Source organism: Lucilia cuprina, chromosome 2 (assembly GCF_022045245.1).
Source record: "Lucilia cuprina isolate Lc7/37 chromosome 2, ASM2204524v1, whole genome shotgun sequence".
Taxonomy (NCBI): Eukaryota; Metazoa; Arthropoda; class Insecta; order Diptera; family Calliphoridae; genus Lucilia; species Lucilia cuprina.
Window position 1 is genome coordinate 44,055,861 of NC_060950.1, and position 23,392 is coordinate 44,079,252.

Sequence of the window (23,392 nt, forward strand, 5' to 3'; positions counted from 1 at the left end):
CAAGAAAAACGAATTTTTGTGTTTAATTTATATTGGAGGTGCCACGCCCCTAATACTAGTCCGCCAACTTTTTATCCCAAATAATCATTTTGACACTAAAGTGCTTCCGACAAAATTTGAGGACTCTAACTTTTAAACGAATCTTTGTGTCGGTGCAGTCGTTTATTAGTCTCACTTTTCACACAAAATTTTGTTTTATTTTCTAAAACTAGAAAAAATTCTTTTTCTAATTATTGACATTTCATTTTCGTTGTTGTTGAAATTTAATTTACAAACAGAGTTTCAATTTTTGATATTGAAAATTCGAAGAAATTTAAAATTGTAACTTTTTATAAAACTCTGTGTGTTAGGAATGCACCAATAAATATACATTTTTGTTACTAACACATATTTAGAGTTAGGTACTTTTTCACTAAAACATGCTTAGAGTTAGGTACTGTTGTCAAAGAGTCAGACTACTTATTATACCCTTCACCTTCGAGAGAAGGGTATATATAAGTTTGTCATTCCGTTTGTAATTACTATAATATAATTTTCCGACCCTATAAAGTATATATATTCTGGATCCTTATAGATAGCGGAGTCGATTAAGCCATGTCCGTCTGTCTGTCCGTCTGTCTGTTGAAATCAGTTTTTAGAGGACCCCAGATATCGGCGAGATCCGAATCGTCAGTAATTCTATTAGACATGCTTTCGAGAAGATCGCTATTTTAAATCAGCAAAATCGGTCGGTAAATAACGGAGATATGAGAAAAAATCCGAGACAACCTCTGAAAATTTCATAAAAAAATGTCATATTTTTTTCATGCTTTGTTAAATAAGCAACAACAACACTGTATATTAGAAAAATATGTACACGTGTGTAGATGTATTTGGTTTTTCAGCTGTGTATATCGTTTTGTATGTTTGGATGCTGTTAGCGTCATTGAGTTGTGTATTTTGTTTTTATACCCTTCACCTTCGTGAGTTTGTCATTCCGTTTGTAATTTCTATAATATAATTTTCCGACCCTATAAAGTATATATATTCTGGATTCTTATAGATAGCGGAGTCGATTAAGCCATGTCTGTCTGTCTGTCTGTTGAAATCAGTTTTTAGAGGTCCCCAGATATCGGCGAGATCCGAATCTTCAATAATTCAGTTAGACATGCTTTCGAGAAGATCGCTATTTAAAATCAGCAAAATCGGTCTATAAATAACGGAGATATGAGCAAAAATGCGAGACAACCCCTGAAAATTTCATCAAAAAAGCCACATTTTTTCATGCTTTGTTAAAAAAGCAACAACACTGTGAATTGGATAAAGATGTACATGTGCGTGTGGAGATGTATTTGGTTTTATTCAGCTGTGTATAACCACTCACAAAGGTAAGTGGGTATAACAAGAACAAGGAGATAAAGCAGTAATATGTTGGTAATACAGCTCATGTTTGTTTGAGGGTGGCAATACAGTTTGTGGTGGTATTACAGTACAACGGTTAATATTTCTTTCTGCTACAGTATATATTTGTTTGTGTTTATGTTATGTGTGACATGTGTGCAGGGATACAAAATAAATAAAAACTGTTTTTTATAAACATACTTACTTGGTGAAGGGTATATAAGATTCGGCACAGCCGAATATAGAAATATTACTTGTTTTGTTTTTGTGATATATCCATGCGGAAAATAGAAAATGTCCATATATAAGTAGGGTTACAAAAGTGTTCACAAAAACATGATTACATTTTTCACTCCTTTTCTACGAAAACCTTAGTTAGTTAATTTTTCAGGACGTAATATATTTTAAAATATGAATAATGAAATTTTTATCCTGCTGGAAAAATTTTGTATACTAATGTTTTTGTGAACAGTTGTGGAAGTCATTGTATATAAAAATGAAAGTGTGTTTGTATGTATGTGTAAAAATTGTATTAAAATAAAAATATAAAATTTACTGCTGAATGTTTTAGAGACCGTGGTTGTAACGCACTCGTTAAACACTCTGAATCATGGCGAAACTAATAAGGTGAAGTAATTTCAACAGCTGATTGTCTTTTTGTCCACGGAAGAAGCTGTCAAACTCCATATAAAAAAAATTCTCTCTCAAACCCGACGCTGTCATATTACATATATATTCGCCTTGCTCTGATTGTTAAAAAACTGCGAGTGTTTTTAACGCACTCGTACGAATCTTCTTGAACACTAAAGGTGGTATTAGACATGTATGTTACATATGTGCTATGACTTTTTTTTCATATGTAATTCTGAATGTATGTCAAAATTGTTATTTTACATACGATTCATAATTTTTGCTATCACACGTGCCTGTGTTTTTCCGTATGACATAACCTATAATGTAATGTTTTTAATGTGTAAAAATTGTTAAAATTATAAATTAGTTTATTAAAAATGAAAAAATACTTACTTTTTCATGTTCTTTATTCATTTTTTTGGGTTTTAATTAGGATGGCGGTGCATTAAGCACTCATATTGCCAGGTTATCACACGTTTGTCCAGAGAAAACCCCACCAACCGACCTATACCTTCATATAGAAAGTTGGGGCATCCGGACTTGATTTCATCAAAAGTATTAATGGTCTCCACCTTAAAAAAGTTCCAGAGTTTTAATAGTCTCCACCAGTTTATATTTGAGTTTAAATGGTGTTCACCAGGTTATATCGTGAGTATTTTTTTGGTCTCCACCAATAAAACATAACCTCACATGAGGTGATCCGAAAGCACGGGGTTAATATAGACAACATATAACAATGAACAGTTATATGAAGTAATACATTACACCAGTGCGAGCGAGACGAAAACTGTCGAAAGCCAGGCAACAAACACAAGCCTGAACGCTTTTAAGAAATAATCGCAATGACGCGAGAGTTGTTCCCCAACTCAGACCTGAATTACGACTGTTATTCATTTTCTTTAATTTACTTTTCTCAAAAAACTTTATTTCATAGCAAAACAGTTGTTTTGTTTATATTTGTCATACGAAACATGTATTTAACATATGCAATCTTTTATATGTATCAGACGATATGTACAACATTTACAGATGGAAATTTTGACAGTACATATGTAAAATACATGTCGTCTAATACCACCTTCAATTTATTTATAAAAATAAAAACTTAAAAACAAATAACAAAAATCATAAAACTGAACTAGAATGCATGTTTTAAACACATGTGATAGAATTAATGTTTGTTTTACTCATGTGTAAAAACCTAAGGCACATGCGTATGTCATATCCCAGTAACCAATTTTTCAGTCATGTCTGATGTCAGAAATTTTCTGAAATTATTCTTATACTTAATCAGAATTTTTTACGAATAATATAAATTTCCTTCTGACATTTTACAGAATAATCGGCAATCTTTTTGTTAGACTTTTCTGCACATTTTCTGAATTATTAAACGATCAGACTTGTCTGCACATTGTCGAAAGGGATTTTTAGTGTTACGACAATTATGAGACTAATCTGCACATTAGCGAAGGACAATTTGCTTTTTCATTCCTATATTTTTATTTAGACATAAAGAAGAAAAGTGTGCACATCTTCTGAAATAATATATAAAATGACTTTCGAATAATATCCGATAAATCAGCACATATTCTGAAGAAAAATGTTTTTGTTATTTTATCAGACAATTAAGCGAATAATATAAAATTCCTTCAGATATTTAACAAAATAGTCTACACATTTTCTGATATTTTTTGGTCAGTCATTTTATTCCCTTTTTCACTTCTTTGTAAGAAAACTTTGCGACAACTCTGCACATTATCTGAAGGAAATTTTGTTTTTTTTTATAAAAATGTAGTGTTGTGGTTGTGCAAAACAAAAGAAACTAGTGTTGCCAGAGTGATAGCGGCGCTGGTATGCTCGCGTTCGTCGGGCTTGGAGCTCGCCGGATGGGGGTGGTTCTTGCTACCACTCTAGACTCCTACACACACACACACACACACACATAAAAACCATACCAGCTAAAAGAAAAAAACGAAATAAAATATAAAGGGGCACCGAGTAGGTTTCTCTCTGTCTCCCTGATGAAACGTTCCTACGACCTATAACGGCTGGCAGATGTTGTGCCAGGATAAACCCTCCCACTCGGGATTGGATAACCCCGCCATAATATCCTGATATTAGGGAAGTCCCAAATTTTACCCTGCAAACTTTCCTTTCCCTACTTACCGCCGCTTATATTGTTTAACCGATCATTTTAATTGATTAAGACTTTTAAAAATTTCATTTAAACGTTATAAATGTTGGATTTTATTATCGAAATTACTCTCAAACAAGCCTTAACAATTTTAGATTTAAAATTTAGTTTACTTTTAATTTTAAGTTCAGATCTAGGCTTTACAATTTGGATTTAGTTTTAGATTTAGGTTTAAATTTAAGTTTTAAAATTTAAGATTTAGTTTTAGGTTTAAATTTAGCTTTAGTTTTAGGTTTAAATTTACAAACTATCCTACCATCACCTATTGCTGTTAATGATGTGGAAGCTTGTATTGATATATCATCTTTGCTCGAAAACACAGCATCAAGAATTTTGTCAGACTTTTCAGAAGACCAACTAAGAAAAATTCATAACTGTGATGTTGTCTTAATGTGTAAGTGGGGATGTGACGGTTTATCAGCACTTCCAGAATACAAACAAGCTTGTGGAAGTCGGACATTAGCAGACTACAAAAGTGTATTTATGTCATCATTAGTGCCATTACGAATTCGTTCATATTCCCTTAATCCATCATCGTCAAGCATCGGAAATTCATTTGAAGATATATGGATCAATACAACTACGGGTTTAAAAAATTTTTGTAGACCCATTGGATTTGAATATATAAAGGAGTCAAAGAAAACAACAAAATATTTAGTGGAGTAATTAAAAGATGAAATAAATGCACTGGAGCCCATTTGCATAAAAATAAAGGAATTCTCTATTAACGTATCATATCAGCTAAGCTTAACAATGATTGATGGAAAGGTCAGCAATGCCATAACAGAAACTTCTTCCTTCTGGAGATGCTCAATATGTAATGAGAAAAAGTCGCAATTCTCAAATATAAACAAAAGCAGAAGTATTAATGAATTTCACCACTTCATGCCAGAATACGATTTTTGGATTACTTTTTACACATAGCATACGACCTCAAATATAGAAGTGTGCCAGAGAATCTTACTAAATCAACAAAAAATAATGAAGAATTGAAATAACTGAGAGCTGCGGAAAAAAGCAGAATCCAAGAAGAATTTAAAGTTCAGATGGGATTAAACATCGACAAACCACTTCCAAGTTGCGGTAGTACAAATGACGGTAATACGGCGAGAAGGTTTTTTCGTGATTTTGAAATTACTTCAAAAATAACTGGAATCGACAAGGAGTTGCCTCGAAGAGTTAACACTATTTTAATGGCACTGAATAGTAAACATAAAATTAATGGAAATCGATTTGGGGAATATACATCTGAAATTTCTAAATTACTTGTTTCCCTGTATCCATGTGTACCAACAGTACACAAAGTATTGTGTCATGGTCCAATAATAATTGAATCGAATATTCTTCCACTTGGAGAGTTAACAGAAGAAGCCCAGGAAGCGAGGAATCGAGATTTTAAGCATGTTCAACTTTTCAGCTCAAGAAAATGAACCAGGCAATCAAAGAATGAAGATATTTTTAATAGTTTACTTCTATCTTCTGATCCTGTTCTTTTAACTATGCGAAAAAGATGGATTTCTTATGAAACTCTATCATCTCAAAACGAGGAAGATTTAAAGGACTTATATTACCTTCTGGATATGTATACCGATATGACAGTTTATTTTATAGAAAATAAGTAGTGTAAGGAATTAACTATATAAGTAGGTTGTAAGAATTAATTGTATTATGTTTAAGATAAACAGTTCAAATAAAAAAAGCTATTATACTAACTGATGATATTGTATTAAATTGTGTTTTATATTTCGGTGGGCGGGAAAGGTGGTTTGTGTGGGGTAATTTAGGTGTTGTTGTGCGTGGCTCATAATAAAATTATATTTTTTTATTGTGTATATAATGTTATAGTCTTGAAAAAAATAATTAACTAAATAATTTTTAAAAATTGTCCAAATATTTTATTCAACACCAAATGTATGTTCTGTCATACTTAATACTAAAATATGAAAAAGATGAAATTAAAGGACACAGGTTTAAATTAACATATTTTTGAATGTAATTGAGATATTGGCTTGAAATTTTTTCTAAAGGGTCGAGAATTTCCATATCTAACTAAAAAAAGATATTAAGGGATAAATATGGACTAAATTGTTGTAGCTATCTGCGACCCTATTAAAATTTTGATATAAATCATAGTTTTAGAAATTTAACAAATATGTAATATATGACAAAATCTTTATTTATGTTTTTTTAAATCAAAAACATATATATCAAAAAAAATTTGTAACTCAAGATTTTAAATTTTTTGAATTTTTTTAAAAAATCAAAAACTTTGTTGACTTTTTTTAATATATCTATAAAAAATCTATAAAAAAAGTTTTGTAACTCAAGAGATACAATTTTTTACTTTTATTTTGAAAAGACTTTTATTTTAGAAGCGACTGTTTATTCCATTGGGCAAAGAATTATTGTAAAGAAACTAAAATAGTTTTTAGTAGCAAAGAGATGTGGAAGCTTGTATTGATATATCATCATTGCTCGAAAACACAGCATCAAGAATTGTGTCAGACTTTTCAGAAGATCAACTAAGGAAAATTCATAACTGTGATGTTGTCTTAATGTGTAAGTGGGGGTGTGACGGTTTATCAGCACTTCCAGAATACAAACAAGCTTGTGGAAGTCGGACATTAGCAGACTACAAAAGTGTATTTATGTCATCATTAGTGCCATTACGAATTCGTTCATATTCCCTTAATCCACCATCGTCAAGCATCGGAAATTCATTTGAAGATATATGGATCAATACAACTGCGGGTTCAAAAAATTTTTGTAGACCCATTGAATTTGAATATATAAAGGAGTCAAAGAAAACAACAAAAGGTTTAGTGGAATATTTAAAAGATGAAATAAATGCACTGGAGCCCATTTGCATAAAAATAAAGGAATTCTCTATTAACGTATCATATCAGCTAAGCTTAACAATGCTTGAAGGAAAGGTCAGCAATGCCATAACAGAAACTTCATCCTTCTGGATATGCTCAATATGTAATGAGAAAAAGTTGCAATTCTCAAATATAAACAAAAGCAGAAGTATTAATGAAGAAGTCCTGTCTTTCGGAATTTCACCACTTCATGCTAGAATACGATTTTTGGATTACTTTTTACACATAGCATACGACCTCAAATATAGAAGTGTGCCAGAGAATCTTACTAAATCAACAAAAAATAATGAAGAATTGAAAGAACTTGCGGAAAAAAGCAGAATCCAAAAAGAATTTAAAGTTCAGATGGGATTAAACATCGACAAACCACTTCCAAGTTGCGGTAGTACAAATGTCGGTAATATGACAGATTATTTTATAGAAAATAAGTAGTGTTAGGAATTAACTATATAAGTAGGTTGTAAGAATTAATTGTATTATGTTTAAGATAAACAGTTCAAGTAAAAAAGCTATTATACTAACTGATGATATTGTATTAAATTGTGTTTTATATTTCGGTGGGCGGGAGAGGTGGTTTGTGTGGGGTGATTTAGGTGTTGTTGTGCGTGGCTCATAATAAAATTATAATTTTTTTATTGTATATACAATGTTATAGTCTTTAATAAAATAATTAACTAAATAATTTTTAAAAATTGTCCAAATATTTTATTCAACACCAAATGTATGTTCTGTCTGTCATACTTAATACTAAAATATGAAAAAGATGAAATTAAAGGACACAGGTTTAAATGAACATATTTTTGAATGTAATTGAGATATTGGCATGAAATTTTTTATTAAGGGTAAAGAATTTCCATATCTAACTAAAAAATTATATTAAGGGATAAATATGGACTAAATTGTTGTAGCTATCTGGGACCCTATTAAAATTTTGATATAAATCATAGTTTTAGAAATTTAACAAATATGTATTATATGACAAAATCTTTATTAATGAACAAAACTCAATAAAATTTTCAACGCTTGTTAAATTTGTCATTTCAAATAAGAAAATGCAAAAAAAACTGAAAAGGTCAAAGGGCATCCCGCAATTCCCAAAAATAGGAATGAAAATCCCAAAAATGGGATTTTTTACTTTTTTGCCCATAGGGTCCACATTTCTTTCAGGGCTGGGAAAATACTTTTGGAGTAAATACAGAACATATTTCCAAAACTGCTTTCAGTTTTCTGATCCCAGCTTTGGGATTTTAGAACATGTCGCCCAAAGTTGAAGTTTTGATAAAAAAATAGGTCGTATTCGGAAGGACGCAGTGGCAACATTTTCAAAAAATACGACAAGTTTTTTTACGCCTAAGCGTTCTGCGTAAAGATACCTTTTGGAAAACTATAAAATTGTTATATGTTCTTAAAGAAAATTTTATTTTATTAATAAAAGAGTTAAGATACATTTTTGGCAAAAAAAGGCAAAAATCTAAAATTTTTTGCATTTTTAAGTTAAAAAACGTATATTTTTGGATCTGTAAATGGTATTGATCTGAAATTTTTTGTATATTATTCCATTACGTTCTGCGTAAAGATACCTTTTGGAAAACTATAAAATTGTTATACGTTCTTAAAGAAAATTTTATTTTATTAATAAAAGAGTTAAGATACATTTTTGGCAAAAAAAGGCAAAAATCTAAAATTTTTTGCATTTTTAAGTTAAAAAACGTATATTTTTGGATCTGTAAATAGCATTGATCTGAAATTTTTTGTATATTATTCCATTAGTCCATTTGGTATTCAAAAAAGGCGGACCAAGGTATGGTAAATTTTGTATCACTAAATTTTTAAATGCCTATAACTCGGATATTATAGGAGATAAGTAGTATGTACAAGCATGTTTTTTCAAGATCTTTCTGTTTTTCAAGCGCTTTCAGAAAATATAAAAATCTTTGTATTTGAGCGAAAAAAAATGGCACTAGTTTAAACATTTGACATGTCGTAGGTACCCTTACCCTACTTTGAGCCGCACAGCGCCGTCCCTGGGGCATCTGCAGGGTTCATCTTCTAAACTTAAACTCGAATACTCCTTGGCTACGCTCGCGCCAAATTATATCCCGATCGGATCAGCCGTTTAGAAATGCCAGATTTATTTCCAAAAAATTTCGATTCTGCCCCACTGTGCATTGTAACATATACATTTTTATAAATTAAAAAAGTATTAAAATATTTTTTTCAATTATAAAAAATCTTTTGATTTAGTATTCATCTTTTGATTTAGTATTCATTCTTTGTTTAAAAATAATAAACAAGTAAGAAAGAATAGTTGGGCGTGGACGGCCATATGATACCCTTCACCAGTTATGAATATTAAATGTGATTTATTTACCATAATAAAGCATATATCTTAAATATTACCTTGTTCCGATACATTTAAGCAATTTAGGATGAAAAACTAATTTTCTGAAAGATGCTTTATATGGGGGCTAAGGGCAAATATGGACCAAGCCCAATAAAATTATTGAAAACATTTATATTTACATAATATTTTATTGTGCTGAATTTCATCGCGATATTTGTGTTTATAAATTAATTTTGGACATTCAAGTAATTTTCTAAATGTGATATTTGGTAGGGTCATCAAGTCTTGTATAATTTAACATAATAATATTGTATATTTAACATAATTATTAGCTCAAAAGCCCATTTCAAGGGGTTCCGTTCTATGGGGGCTAGGTGAAATTATCTTGAAATTTGCGACCTGTACCTTGCGCACAAGGTTTACATGGACAACCAGCCAGACGGACGGACGGACATAGCTTAATCGACTCAGAAAACGATTATAAACCGATTGGGTATAGAACGAATGTTTTTGTATGTTACAAACATCAGCACAAACCCGGTACATCCCTAATGTGGTGTAGGGTATAAATATGGGTAAAAAGTAACATTCAAATTTTATTTGATTATTCGACAAAAATTGTTCGAATTATTCTTTATTCTAGTAGTTTTCCGATTTAACGACCATTCAATTCTACGAACATCGCATTTAACGAACAAGCTAATTTTTCCTATTGACTACCTTAAATAACGAACAAAACTTGTTTTTTTGTACTCTGTTTAGCGAACTAATATAAATATTATTATTTAAATTAAGATAAAATGACATTTATCAAAAATAACAAATAACCTAAGTTTTTCATTTCATTTATTTCCAAAAAAAATAACCTAAGTTGTAGCAAGCGGTGCTTTTATACCCAAAACTGTACCTCATTCTGGGTTCGTATTAAATTTTAGTTCGATGTAGCTATGTCCGTCCGTCCTTCAGATAATGACATTAACGCTCAATACTCGCTTAACAATACGAGTACGCCGAGTACTAACCGATATCTCTAACAAATTTTATGGGAATCGGTCCATAATTGACCTTACCCTCCATATCAGGTCCCCTTAAGAAAATTACATCAACGCTCATTACTCGCTTAAAAATACGAGTATAGAGATGAACTTCGAGAAATAACTTTAAAGCTAATGACAGAATTAAAAATACAGCGATTAAATTCGATACAAATATGGTTTGAAGGTGGGTATATAAGATTCGGAATTTTGTGTTTTGTGCTATTTTTATAAAAAAAAAGAATTAATTTTTATAAAATACATTTAAAAATATTTTATGTACCTATTTTTAATTATTTTCCTACCAAAAACCCACGTTTTCCTTAGTACTGCATATAACGAACTTTTCAATTTTACGAACAGGCCTGACAACATATGGGTTCGTTAAATCGGAAAACTACTGTAATGGGGTAAATATATAAACTGTACGAAAAAAGTAGCTTACTGTATGGTCTTCTTAATCATTATGTTAGGCTTACAAAATTGTACAACTGAGCCACTCTTGCCGTCAATGATGTAAGTAAACAAACTTGAAGGCCAAAGCACATACAAAACATTTCGACGAACTGCGTCTGACACCTCAAGTTAAATGTGTATTTTTAAAAGTGTAAGTACTCAATCAACACGTAAAACTTGTGTACAACGCACAAAATTTTAGAAATAAAGTAAAGTATTAAAGTATGATTAAGGTTAGAAAGCGAAAAACGAAGAATTTGTTCTTCCTTACAACGGTCAAAGTTTTTCTTTGGTTTAAATATGAATTTTGTTTAGGAAAATGCACTTTTAAAACGTTGTTTAAAAAAAAAATTATATATTGTTTTAATAATAATAATAATAAAAATACGTACATATTTCGACAACGCAATGATTAGGTCTTAACATTTTTCCAATGCATAGCAGTTAGTCGCAGTTCAGCCAAAAGCATTGAAAGTGTTTGGGGCTTAACTTAGCTAAAGAAAATATATGAGTTAGTAAGTTTTAATCAGTTCATTCAAAAAGTTGACAAACAAGTTAGAAGTACGGTTTTTATTTTTGAAGCGTAAGAGTACAAACATACATACATAATAAAATACTGTGAAAGTATAAGAGAAAAAACCTTTTATCTTTATATGAAATAAAACTAATAATAAATAAAATTAATAATATTATTTTATTGAGTATTATAAATAAAGAACACTTGATTTTGTGAAAATTTCTCTTTAAATTAATATTTACATAGATGCATACATAAATGTTAACATAGATAAATATTTATATATTGTATATATTTTGTTTAACTATAACTATACATAACTATTTCATGACCTTATAAACAATTGACGGAGGTGTTGTTTATATAACATGAAAAGTATTTTTAATATGATTTGTTTTTTATATGTTAAGCATTCAAACTGTCTATACTACATATAATTAAATAAAATCTTAAATAATATATAAATTAGGGCGAATCATTTTTAAAACTGAAATTTTTGAAACTGAAATCTCTTTCATTGCTTCTAATGAGTTTGGTTTTCCCCAATTTTATTTTAAATGTCCATCGTAAAATCTAGAATGTTAACATGAAGACTTTAAAATACATGCCTGCTTTATGAAGATTTGCCATTTTTTCTTAATTTATTGTTTTAAGTATATTATAAATCAGGAGTGCCCAAAAGTTTCTTATAGAAGTAAATACATTTAAATAAAAACATATTTTTATTTAAGATTTTTTGTTGCAAAAACCAACACATTCATTCAAAGAAAAAGCAAAAAACATTTCATATACGTACACGGCAAAAAAATATGATTTGCATTTTTTGTTAAAATAAAATAATTTTTGTTTTGCAAATTTATTTTTTAAAGAATAGAAACAAGTAACTGAAACGTTTCCAATTATATGAGAGTAAATTGTGAGTGATCGTGCAATAACTTGAATGCGAATAATGTATGAAATTTAAAACTAACACTAATTTTTTCCAAGTGCTTTTCAAAACAAATTTTTTTACGAAAAACAAAATCTACGTCTTGTCAATGTTTACCAGCAAAGAATACAAAAGTGTTGTTGCTTTGCGCTTGCTTGAATACAGTAAAGAACAACAACGTAATGCTAGTGCTATCTTATACAAGTGTATAGAAAACACACTGCCTATAGCTACGCGCATTTACAAAAACATAAGTGTACCAAGTGCATAGGGCTCGGGTACCCTTGTCGGCAAACATTATAATTTATTAACATATAGTTTATTAACATTATAGTCTATTACCATTTTACAAAAACTTTTTGATATCGCTCCAAACTTTGGTAGCCACAACACAGCACAAATCAGAAATCAACAATTTTAAGTATTGTCCGTCTGTCTGTTGAAATCAGTTTTTAGAGGACGCCAGATATCGGCGAGATCCGAAACTTTAATAATTCTGTTAGACATGCTATCGAAAAGATCGCTATTTAAAATCAGCAAAATCGGTCTATAAATAACGGAGACATGAGCAAAGATTCGAGACAACCTCTGAAAATTTCGTGAGAAGGGTATATATAAGTTTGTCATTCCGCTTGTAATTTCTTTTTTAAAAGTACAACAATAATTAGTATTATCCATCCCTTCCTTAATTTTCAGTGCAAAAGCAAGAAACGAGCGACAACAAAACCTTCTTCTATGACAGCTCAAACACAAGGTATACAGAGACGTCACGAGCAAAAAGCTATTTTACTCTCTTTCGCACAAAACGAATTCAATGATTTTTTTAGCTGTATTTTATATACCTCTTCTCACCAAACAATTTCAAAATCAAACAAAAGCTGATTTTAGACTTTTTCAAATGTCAAAAGTGACATCTCTGTATACTTTGTGGCAGAGTTCAGAAAAATTCTTTTATGAACACATAAATTTAAACATTTTAAGCATTCTTAAATGTAAACATTTATTTTTTTATTTTGGTACATATTCCCGTATATGAATTTTGAGAAGTAAAAAAAATGTAAAATGTATAAATTTGAGAGGCATTGTCATCACTCTCATTAAAGTATATACTCATTAATGTTGTTTTTTGTTTTTTCTAATATGTGTTCGGACTTTTTGTTGTTTGTTTCTTATTTTCATATCTGCGTTGTTTGGTTTATTTGCTACTTTACAAAAATTAAAAAAAAAAACAAAAAATGTTTTCTCATTTTTTGTTTTTTTTTTCATTTTAATTTTTTCACAAACAAAAGATGTTTCATCATTCTTTTACATTCAATACGTATGTATGTATGTATGTGGAAAAATATTTTGATTTTTTAGTTGTTAGGCACAACTTGTGTCTGTGTTTTTGTCATAACGGTTTACTTCAATGATGTTTTGTTTTGTGTTGTTTTTCATTTGTTGTTATAGGTATTTAAGTTAATTGTACTGCTTTATTTGTTTTTATAACGATTAATGAAAAACTGTGTACCTAAATATACAGTGTCTTACATAAGTATTGGAATTTAGGTATATTATGAAAAGAAACCAAATTTATTAATATATTTTGTGTTCAAAATAAATAAATTAAATTCTTTTATTATTTAGACTGAATAATACAAAAGATATTGTGCAATGATTTGCCGGTACTAAAACCTTCACTGGATTTATCTAAAATCCATTGAGAGGTCTGAGAGATAATGATGATAATAATCTAGCGTACATACAAACAAATTTTGTAAAAGTTTACTCTAAAAAGGTAGTTTATTATTTTTTTTAATTTTTGTGAGTTAACTAAAAATCAAGTTAACTTTTTGCTAACTTATTATGACTACCTTCAAAAGGGAATGAACAAACATTTTAATAAAATTTTAAATAAAAAATAAAATAGAAACTCATAACAAATTTGTCAAACAATTTGTATTGAAAAAATTAAAAATGAAATAAATAAATAAATAAATAAATACATCCCTATTTCTGTGCGGATCAACATATTTTTTGCACAAAAACAAAACATTCTCGTTACCCTACTCTAATTTATTTGGAAGTATCTTTCTGTGTATTCTTTTCACATAAAATAAAGTAAACAAACAAAATTTTGGCAAGAAAAAAGAAAAATAAGCACGACAAGTACCGGACAAAAAACCAGAAATAAACATACGTATATTCATATATACATATATATGTAAGAATGTAGGTATGTAGGCAAGAGCATAATATATTTTTAAGCTCTGTGATAGAGAACAAGAGAATGTTTTTTGTTTTCCCTTCATACTTATCCAACGCATCATAAAAAACACAAAACTGTTGTTTAACCAGTCTTTGCACATATTCTTATTTCATTCTTTCATGCAAAAACACGAACACTCTCAATCTCGACATTTTACATTTATTTATCAACAGAACTATAAACAAATTTTACATTTCATTTTAGAATGCTAGTGCAAAATAAAACTTTATGCTCTTTCAGTTGTGAGATTTTTACAAAAATTTTATTTCTCAAAAATGTCCATGTGCATGAAAAAAAGTTTTTCTTATTATCTCAATATTGGCTATGACCGGTACCATGCGCAAGTACTTTGCTGGAGTACTCGAGCTATCTAATCTCTTGCCAAAGTAGTCACGTTGTAAGACAACCACACTACTATGGCTCTGTTGATTCGGCAACAGCACCTAGAGACGTAACCGATGGACCGAAGCACGATCCATCAATAAGCCGTAGACATTGTTCTTACTCATAGTGACACGCTGTGGCAAGTTTGATATGAACAGAGTAAAATCTGAACATATCTGGACAAGGAAGGAAAATTAATTGGTATCACTTGTACATGATACCTTTCATCCATCATCATTCAACCCAGCACACAGAGGCCACCCGTAGTACCAGATTATGCGGTGCTCTGGTCTGACCTCTGGCAATCTATGCAAGGACTAAGCCAAACAGTAGACTGAGACAACCAATTTTTCAATCCCGGTCAGATTGGAGGTATTGGGCGCTCTTTATACCCCGGGATTGCAATAACACCAAGGCGGAGGTCTCGCCAAGGTAACATGCTCCGGGGGGAGATCCTTCACCACAGTGTAATTCGCGGAATAATTGTTTCCTTCTAAGTTTTTAATTAAATATTTTAAAAGTAAAGAAGTACTTAAGCCCTCCCACCACGCCACGGCTTATTGTAAGGGGAATTAAATATGTTATTTCACATATTCGATGTCTGTAATTAAAATATATTTAAAATTAAATTTAAAATTTAAGCATTTATTAAACTTTATCGTTTATAAGTCATTAGAAAAAAGAAAATTTTAATTGGAATACATAAATCAACAAGTAAGAAATTATAGTCGGGCGAGGCCAACCATATAATATCCTACACCCGTTATAAACAAGTAAGAAATTATAGCCGGGTGATGTCAAGCACACAATATCCACACCAGTTATAAAAAAAAAAATAAAATATTTTTAATAATAAAGCACTTAACTTAAATTGTATCTTGCCTCAGATATACTTAAGCCATTTTTTGTTGTCCCCAGCCCCCATATGTATTTTTAAACAATATAATATGTATTTTTAAAGCAATATAATTTAAAAAAAAATCTTAAGTATATTTCAAATATATTGATTTATGTATTTTAAATTAAATATTCTTTTCTTTCTAATGACTTAGAAACGATAAAGTTTAATAATTTTATATTTAACCTTAAATATATTTTTTTACAGACATCGAATATCTGAAATAACATATTTACTCTCCCTTGGAATAAGCCGTGGCGTGGCGGGAGGGCTTAAGTACTTCTTAACTTTTAAAATATTTAATTAAAAACTTAGAAGAAAACTAATTATTCCGCGAAATACACTGTGGTGTAGGGTATTATAAGGTCGGGCTTGACCGACTATAACATTCTTACTTGTTTTGTTCTTTGTGTAATAATAATGAAGTCGGGAAAAGATTTAAAATTTATAAAACTAATATTTTTAAAATACACTATGGTGAAGGGTATATAAGATTCGGCACAGCCGAATATAGCACTCTTAATTGTTTTTTCATGCTTTGTGAAATAAGCAACAACAACACTGTATATTAGAAAAAGATGTACACGTGTGCAGAGATACAAGCCAAAACGGCGGCGGCTGGCCGCCGGTTATATTTTTCAAGTCGCACCGCCGTCGTCTTCTTTCGGCTCAAAAGCTAAGCCGGCTTAAACGTATCCGCTGATAAAGATTGAAATCACGCATGTATTTCGGAAAACAAATTCACCAATTTGGACGAAGTTGCCACTATTTTAAATTATTATTGCAAATTGAAAAGTGTTGCCACACAATATTTTGTTAATATTTTAATATTTTGTTAATAAAGCCGCCGCCCACCTAAAATGGTTATATATATATATATATATATATATATATATATATATATATATATATATATATATATATATTATATATATATATATATATATATATATATATATATATAATATATATATATATATATATTATATATATATATATATATATATAATATATATATATATATAGATATATATATATATATATATATATATATATATATATATATATATATATATATATATATATAATATATATATATATATATATATATATAATATATATATATATATATATATATATATAGATATATATATATATATATATATATATATATATATATATATATATATATATATATATATATATTTATTGGGAAATTGGAACAAATACAAATCAATATTATTAACATTAAAATCCTTTTTAAGGTTTGTAAATATTGGCGAACTTGTAATAGTTTGCGTGACATCTGACATCTATGTAAAAAAGGTTATATTTGGAAAACTATAATAATTAGAATCTTCAAAATTGTTAATTGGGTTTTTATTATATTGCGGCTAGGACATTGAGGCGCACTGGGTATAGCTAGTTATATATTTTATATATTTTGGTATAACATTTTTGACGATAAAATAAAAAATTAAAATAAAAAACTGCTATATTCAGCTGTGCCGAATCTTATATATCCTTCACCATAGTGTATTTTTAACATATTAGTTTTATAAATTTTTTCCGAATATGTTAATATTACACCAAAAGCAAAGCAAAATGAACAACAACAACGCTAAACGAAATCAAAAACAAAACACACAAGTCATCTAAACCAACAGACATCTAAACATACATACATAATGAAAAACACAGAAAACAAAATAAACAACGCAATAAAACCAACCTACATCCCAATATAGGAAAAGAATTCACAAAAACAAAATACCCAACTCAATGACGCCAACAGCATCCAAACATACAAAACGAAATACACAGCTGAAAAACCAAATACATCTGCACTCACGTGCAGAGATACAAGCCGATGCAAAATGATCAGCGTCAGCGGGAAATTGGAACAAATACAAATCAATATTATTAACATTAAAATCCTTTTTAAGGTTTGTAAATATTGGCGAACTTGTAATAAAAAAGGTTATATTTGGAAAACTATAATAATTAGAATCTTCAAAATTGTTAATTGGGTTTTTATTATATTGCGGCTAGGACATTGAGGCGCACTGGGTATAGCTAGTTATATATTTTATATATTTTGGTATAACATTTTTGACGATAAAATAAAAAATTAAAATAAAAAACTGCTATATTCAGCTGTGCCGAATCTTATATATCCTTCACCATAGTGTATTTTTAACATATTAGTTTTATAAATTTTTTCCGAATATGTTAATATTACACCAAAAGCAAAGCAAAATGAACAACAACAACGCTAAACGAAATCAAAAACAAAACACACAAGTCATCTAAACCAACAGACATCTAAACATACATACATAATGAAAAACACAGAAAACAAAATAAACAACGCAATAAAACCAACCTACATCCCAATATAGGAAAAGAATTCACAAAAACAAAATACCCAACTCAATGACGCCAACAGCATCCAAACATACAACACGAAATACACAGCTGAAAAACCAAATACATCTGCACTCACGTGCAGAGATACAAGCCGATGCAAAATGATCAGCGTCAGCGGCGAACCATTTTAGGTCGGCGGCGGCGGCGGCTTATTATAGAAAATATCAGTGGCGGTTAAATTGTCGGCTCAATTTAACTTTTTCTTCAAAAATTGACCTTATAAGCGTTTATTATATTAAAAAATCTCTGTATAATAGTCTGTTATATAGAAACATGTCTCTATATAAGTTTTTTCTACAGGAAGATGAACATTTATAGTAGTTTTCACAATTTTAATATTAACAAAATATTGTGTGGCAACACTTTTCAATTTGCAATAATAATTTAAAATAGTGGCAACTTCGTCCAAATTGGTGAATTTGTTTTCCGAAATACATGTGTGATTTCAATCTTTATCAGCGGATACGTTTAAGCCGGCTTAGCTTTTGAGCCGAAAGAAGACGACGGCGGTGCGACTTGAAAAATATAACCGGCGGCCAGCCGCCGCAAATTTTGCTAACTTTCCGGGTCCTATATAACTTTTTAACTAAGAAACATAAACATTTTTGTCAATATTTTAGAGATCACTTTTAAAATTGTGAGACACCTGTTTACTACTTTTTTAAAATTCATCCATTTTGGGTGTAAAAGTGAGAAAACTGTATATTTGTTACTTTCATAGCACACTAAGAAATCTTTTTCAATTTATTGATGTTTTCTTATTTGACATACCTATTATACGGACTAGGTATAGTAGGCCGGTATCGGGCTTATTGTGTGCTCCTTTTTAAAAATGTTAACTGAGTATATTATTTTACAATGTTCAGAAACTCAGTTTCCTGGACGTAATTTCTAAGAATTTTTCAATTAGTGGTAGTCAGGGATGTTATTTCTGGAATAACATCACTTCCAAAATAATTTTGAAATTCGGGTACTAAGGCCACTATTGGATAAAATTTGTTTGGTACTATTTAAAAGTACAATTTTCTGTAACAAATGAATGCATATTTAAATATTTTGTAAACTTAATTTTCAAAAAGGAGTATTCCTAGGCGAGTTGGGGGAAAATTGTACTCCTTTTTATTAGATCTCCACAAAGGTAGAATTTAATCTACTATTTCATTATTCGAATTGTATTGTTTGAATTTTAATAATATAACAATGTAGAAATAGAGCTGTGCGATGTTAATCGATGCATCGTAAACATCGATGGTTTCGATACATTGTTTAAATGTCGATGTATCGTATCATACGATGTAAATCTATACATCGATATTTTTTATTCGATGTATCGAAAAGCAGAATTTTAAATTTACGCATCCGGCAGCTTTCGTTTAAGTAGATGATTGCAACTCATTTAAAGTATTGACAATGTTTTTAAACAAAAACCCTTCAAGAATGAAAAAATATACGTTATATTCATAAACCATCATCGAAGCAACAGCGTATGCAAAAAAAAATCTAAAGTATATTTGTATAGAACAAAATTTTCGTTTTTATGGTATAAATCAGCAATGTAAGTTATTTTTGTGTGTTTGATGTTAACAGCAATATTATATTTGTCTTAATTTTACTGTTACAGGTTGTAATAATAGCGCCGTCAACGTCGAGCTTGGTTTGGAAATATTTTGAAAAAAAAATGGCAATAAATCTGCAAAGTGTAAGCTGTGTGAAAATATATAAGAACCGCTGGTAATACTTCTAACTTGATGGGCCATATTAAACACATTCACAAGGCTACATTTTTGGAAATGGCCGAAATAAAAAATTCTGGAACGCAAAAATTAATAAATATAAATTTTGTGAGAGTGTTAGGCGAAAATACACCAGTTGTTTCCGATTCATGTGTGCCGTCTACAAGTAGTTCACATAATGTACAACCTGTATCATGTATTGAGGTAAATGATGACACAACTACTGAATTAGTACTTCTTATTCCGATGGTGATAAGGCAAGAAAAATTAACAACGCTATTGTATATATGATTTGTAAAGATTATCACGCGTTCTTACTCGTAGAGAATGAAGGTTTTAAACATCTAATAAAAGTGCTATCGCCGCATTTTAAAGTTCCATGTAGAGGTACTGTGACACGTTGGGTCGATAACAAATATGAAGTTTTATCAGAAGTATTGAAAACTAAATTAATAACAGTGGGCAACATTACTTTGACAACTGACATTTGGTCTGATTTTCAAATGCGAAGTTTTTTGGGTGTCACAGCCCATTTTGGTATTTCAACTGAATTTCAGTCGATAACGTTGGGGGTATACCACCCCGATGAAAGACACACTTCTGAATATTTATCAACTGTTATTAACAAGGTATGCAATGAATGGGACTTTCCAAAAGATAAAGTTACCGCAGTAGTAACAGACAATGCAGCCAATATGACAAAAGCTGTAGAATTGGCCTTTGGAAAAAGAAGCACATACCGTGCTTTGCGCACACACTAAATTTAGTTGCGCAAAAAGTACTAAATATCTCAGAGTTGAAGGCATTAGTAACTAAAATAAAAAATATTGTCACTTTCTTTAACAAAGCTGATGCAAAACTTATCCAAGATGTACCTACTCGTTGGAATAGCACGTTCTATATGATCGAAAGTTTTCTAGAACTTCACCGATATCTCTAACAAATTTTATGGGAATCGGTCCATAATTGACCTTACCCTCCATATCAGGCCCCCTTAAGAAAATTACTTCAACGCTCATTACTCGCTTAAAAATGCGAGTATAGCGACGAACTTCGAGAAATAACTTTAAAGCTCATGACAGAATTAAAAATACAGCGATTAAATTCGACACAAATATGGTTTGAAGGTGGGTATATAAGATTCGGAATTTTGTGTTTTGTACTATTTTTATAAAAAAAAAGAATTAATTTTTATAAAATACATTTAAAAAATATTTTATGTACCTATTTTTAATTATTTTCCTACCAAAAACCCACGTTTTACTTAGTACTGCATATAACGAACTTTTCAATTTTACGAACAGGCCCGACAACATATGGGTTCGTTAAATCGGAAAACTACTGTATCTTGTTATTTTCGGCAGTGTTGCCACTTCATGTGTAATTACACATATTGTGTGTAATTTTTATTTCCATGTGTAGCCCATGTGTAATTGATCTCATGTGTAAATTATGTGTAATTTAAAATCTCATTGTATTTACATAGGTATTACTTATTTTATATTAAAACGATCCACACACATACATAGACATTTATTTTCCTTTTGAAACACTTAAGAAAAAAGTGTCCGTCCTTTCCTTGAGATTTTTTGAAACCCGTTTTTTAAAAAACGTGATTCACATACATACATGTAAATGGTACATATACATATTTTTATATTCAAAAATAACGAAACAAGAAATAAGAAAATTTCTAAATAATCAAGTTTAACTCAAACTAATTTCTAGTGGTAATTTTGTTTCAAGTTACGTTGTTTTTTAGATCTAGTTAAATAATAATTTATTTTAGGGATGACTGGAGGAAATGGCTTCAGATTCCAATCCGATTGGCTAAATAAATCTGAAATGATTGTCATATGCTTTAGGTATTATAGATTCTTTTAATGTCATTTTTCAATCAGAAAAGCCAATTTTATTTAAAATGAAAAGTGAAGTTTTTAATATATTGCAAATATATTCTTCAAATTATATAAAAATTGATGTTTTGAAGTCAAAAAGCGTATGACAAATCAACGAATCAGATGAAAACCTATTTTCAAACATAAATAAGATATCTGCATCACAAAAAAAAAACAATCATTATTCAAGATTGTAGAGAATTTTACATGGAGGCAATTCGTCAAATAAAATCAAGATTTGATTTTAGTGATCAAATTTATTCTATTGTAGATATATTAATACAAAAGTTGCTCAGTCTTTTGAACCAAATACATAATCCTTATTTAAAAAAAGATTTTCGTCATTCGACACAGATTTACAACAACTTGATAATGAATGACGACAGCATGCTCTATTAGACTTTGAAAAATTTGAACTTAATGCAAGTCTAGAACCAGAAGTATACTGGCCTAAAGTTTTTAAATTAAAAAATTCTTTAGAAGAATGTTTGTTTCCCAATCTACAAAAAGTAATTCAGTTTATATTAATATTACCTTTTTCAAATGCTTCTGCTGAAAGAATTTTTAGTAATTTGAAAAATTGCAAAACTGATTTAAGAAATAGAATGTTTTCTGAAACAATTGCATATTTTTTTTTACTAATGAAGGAATTTTAAGAAACGGTAAAGAAAACTATGAACCTAGTCAAGCAATTATCAAAAAGAATTGGAAATAGTGATCTCAGTAATAACTATATATGTATATATATAGAGATATTTTAATTATCTAATTTTATATTTTGTTTATTAATGAATTAATTATAATTATTTAAATATTCGTATAGAAAAATATGTATATGATTTATATTTGTTTCATTGTTTTTTTTGTGTTTAAATAAAAATTAAAAAAGGGCATGTGTATTTTTTTTTAAATGATCAAGTGTAGTTTCTAAATTTTATGGTGGCAACACTGATTTTCGGATTATTTTAGTTAAAGAGGTCCTATCTAATTTGATAATGAACTAAGATAATAATGGTTCGCTGATTTTGACAATAACGCAATAAGGTGCGATTTAAAGATTTTTCTAAGAAAGATTTTTCTAAGGATGTATAAAAATACTAAAAAATATTTTTTTTTTGATTTAATTACTTATAAGGATAATGAAGGATGTCCTTGAAACTTTAGCAAATAGTGCTCTAGACTGTTATGTTGAGGCTGTCCAAGTTTTATATAATAAAATAATTAAGAAGTATATAAAAATAACATTTATTTATATATACTTTTAACCAAAATATATGGATATATGCCCTTATTCCATTTTAGCAAAATTTCAAGTATTAATTTTGGCAAGTTGTTACTCTAATTTTTTACTGAGTTTTAGCACAGGGATAGATGTGAGTTATATTTATGCATATGAAAAAGTAGGAAAAAATGCCGATTTCAAAGTTTTATGATGT

General features: G+C 29.5%; 1 protein-coding gene across 2 annotated transcripts in view; it reads left to right on the plus strand.

Annotated features, from left to right (window-relative positions):
* The first annotated feature begins 11,439 nt into the window (after nt 1-11,439).
* The window catches only part of LOC124419329, a 286,456-nt gene continuing 274,503 nt past the window's right edge, over nt 11,440-23,392 (plus strand). The window contains exon 1 of one of the 2 annotated variants that reach the window (XM_046948202.1): nt 11,440-11,481. The gene's annotated coding sequence lies outside the window, so the exon portion shown is untranslated. Of the gene's footprint in view, nt 11,545-23,392 lie in introns of both variants that reach the window. The other variant, XM_046948208.1, reaches the window with a different exon arrangement.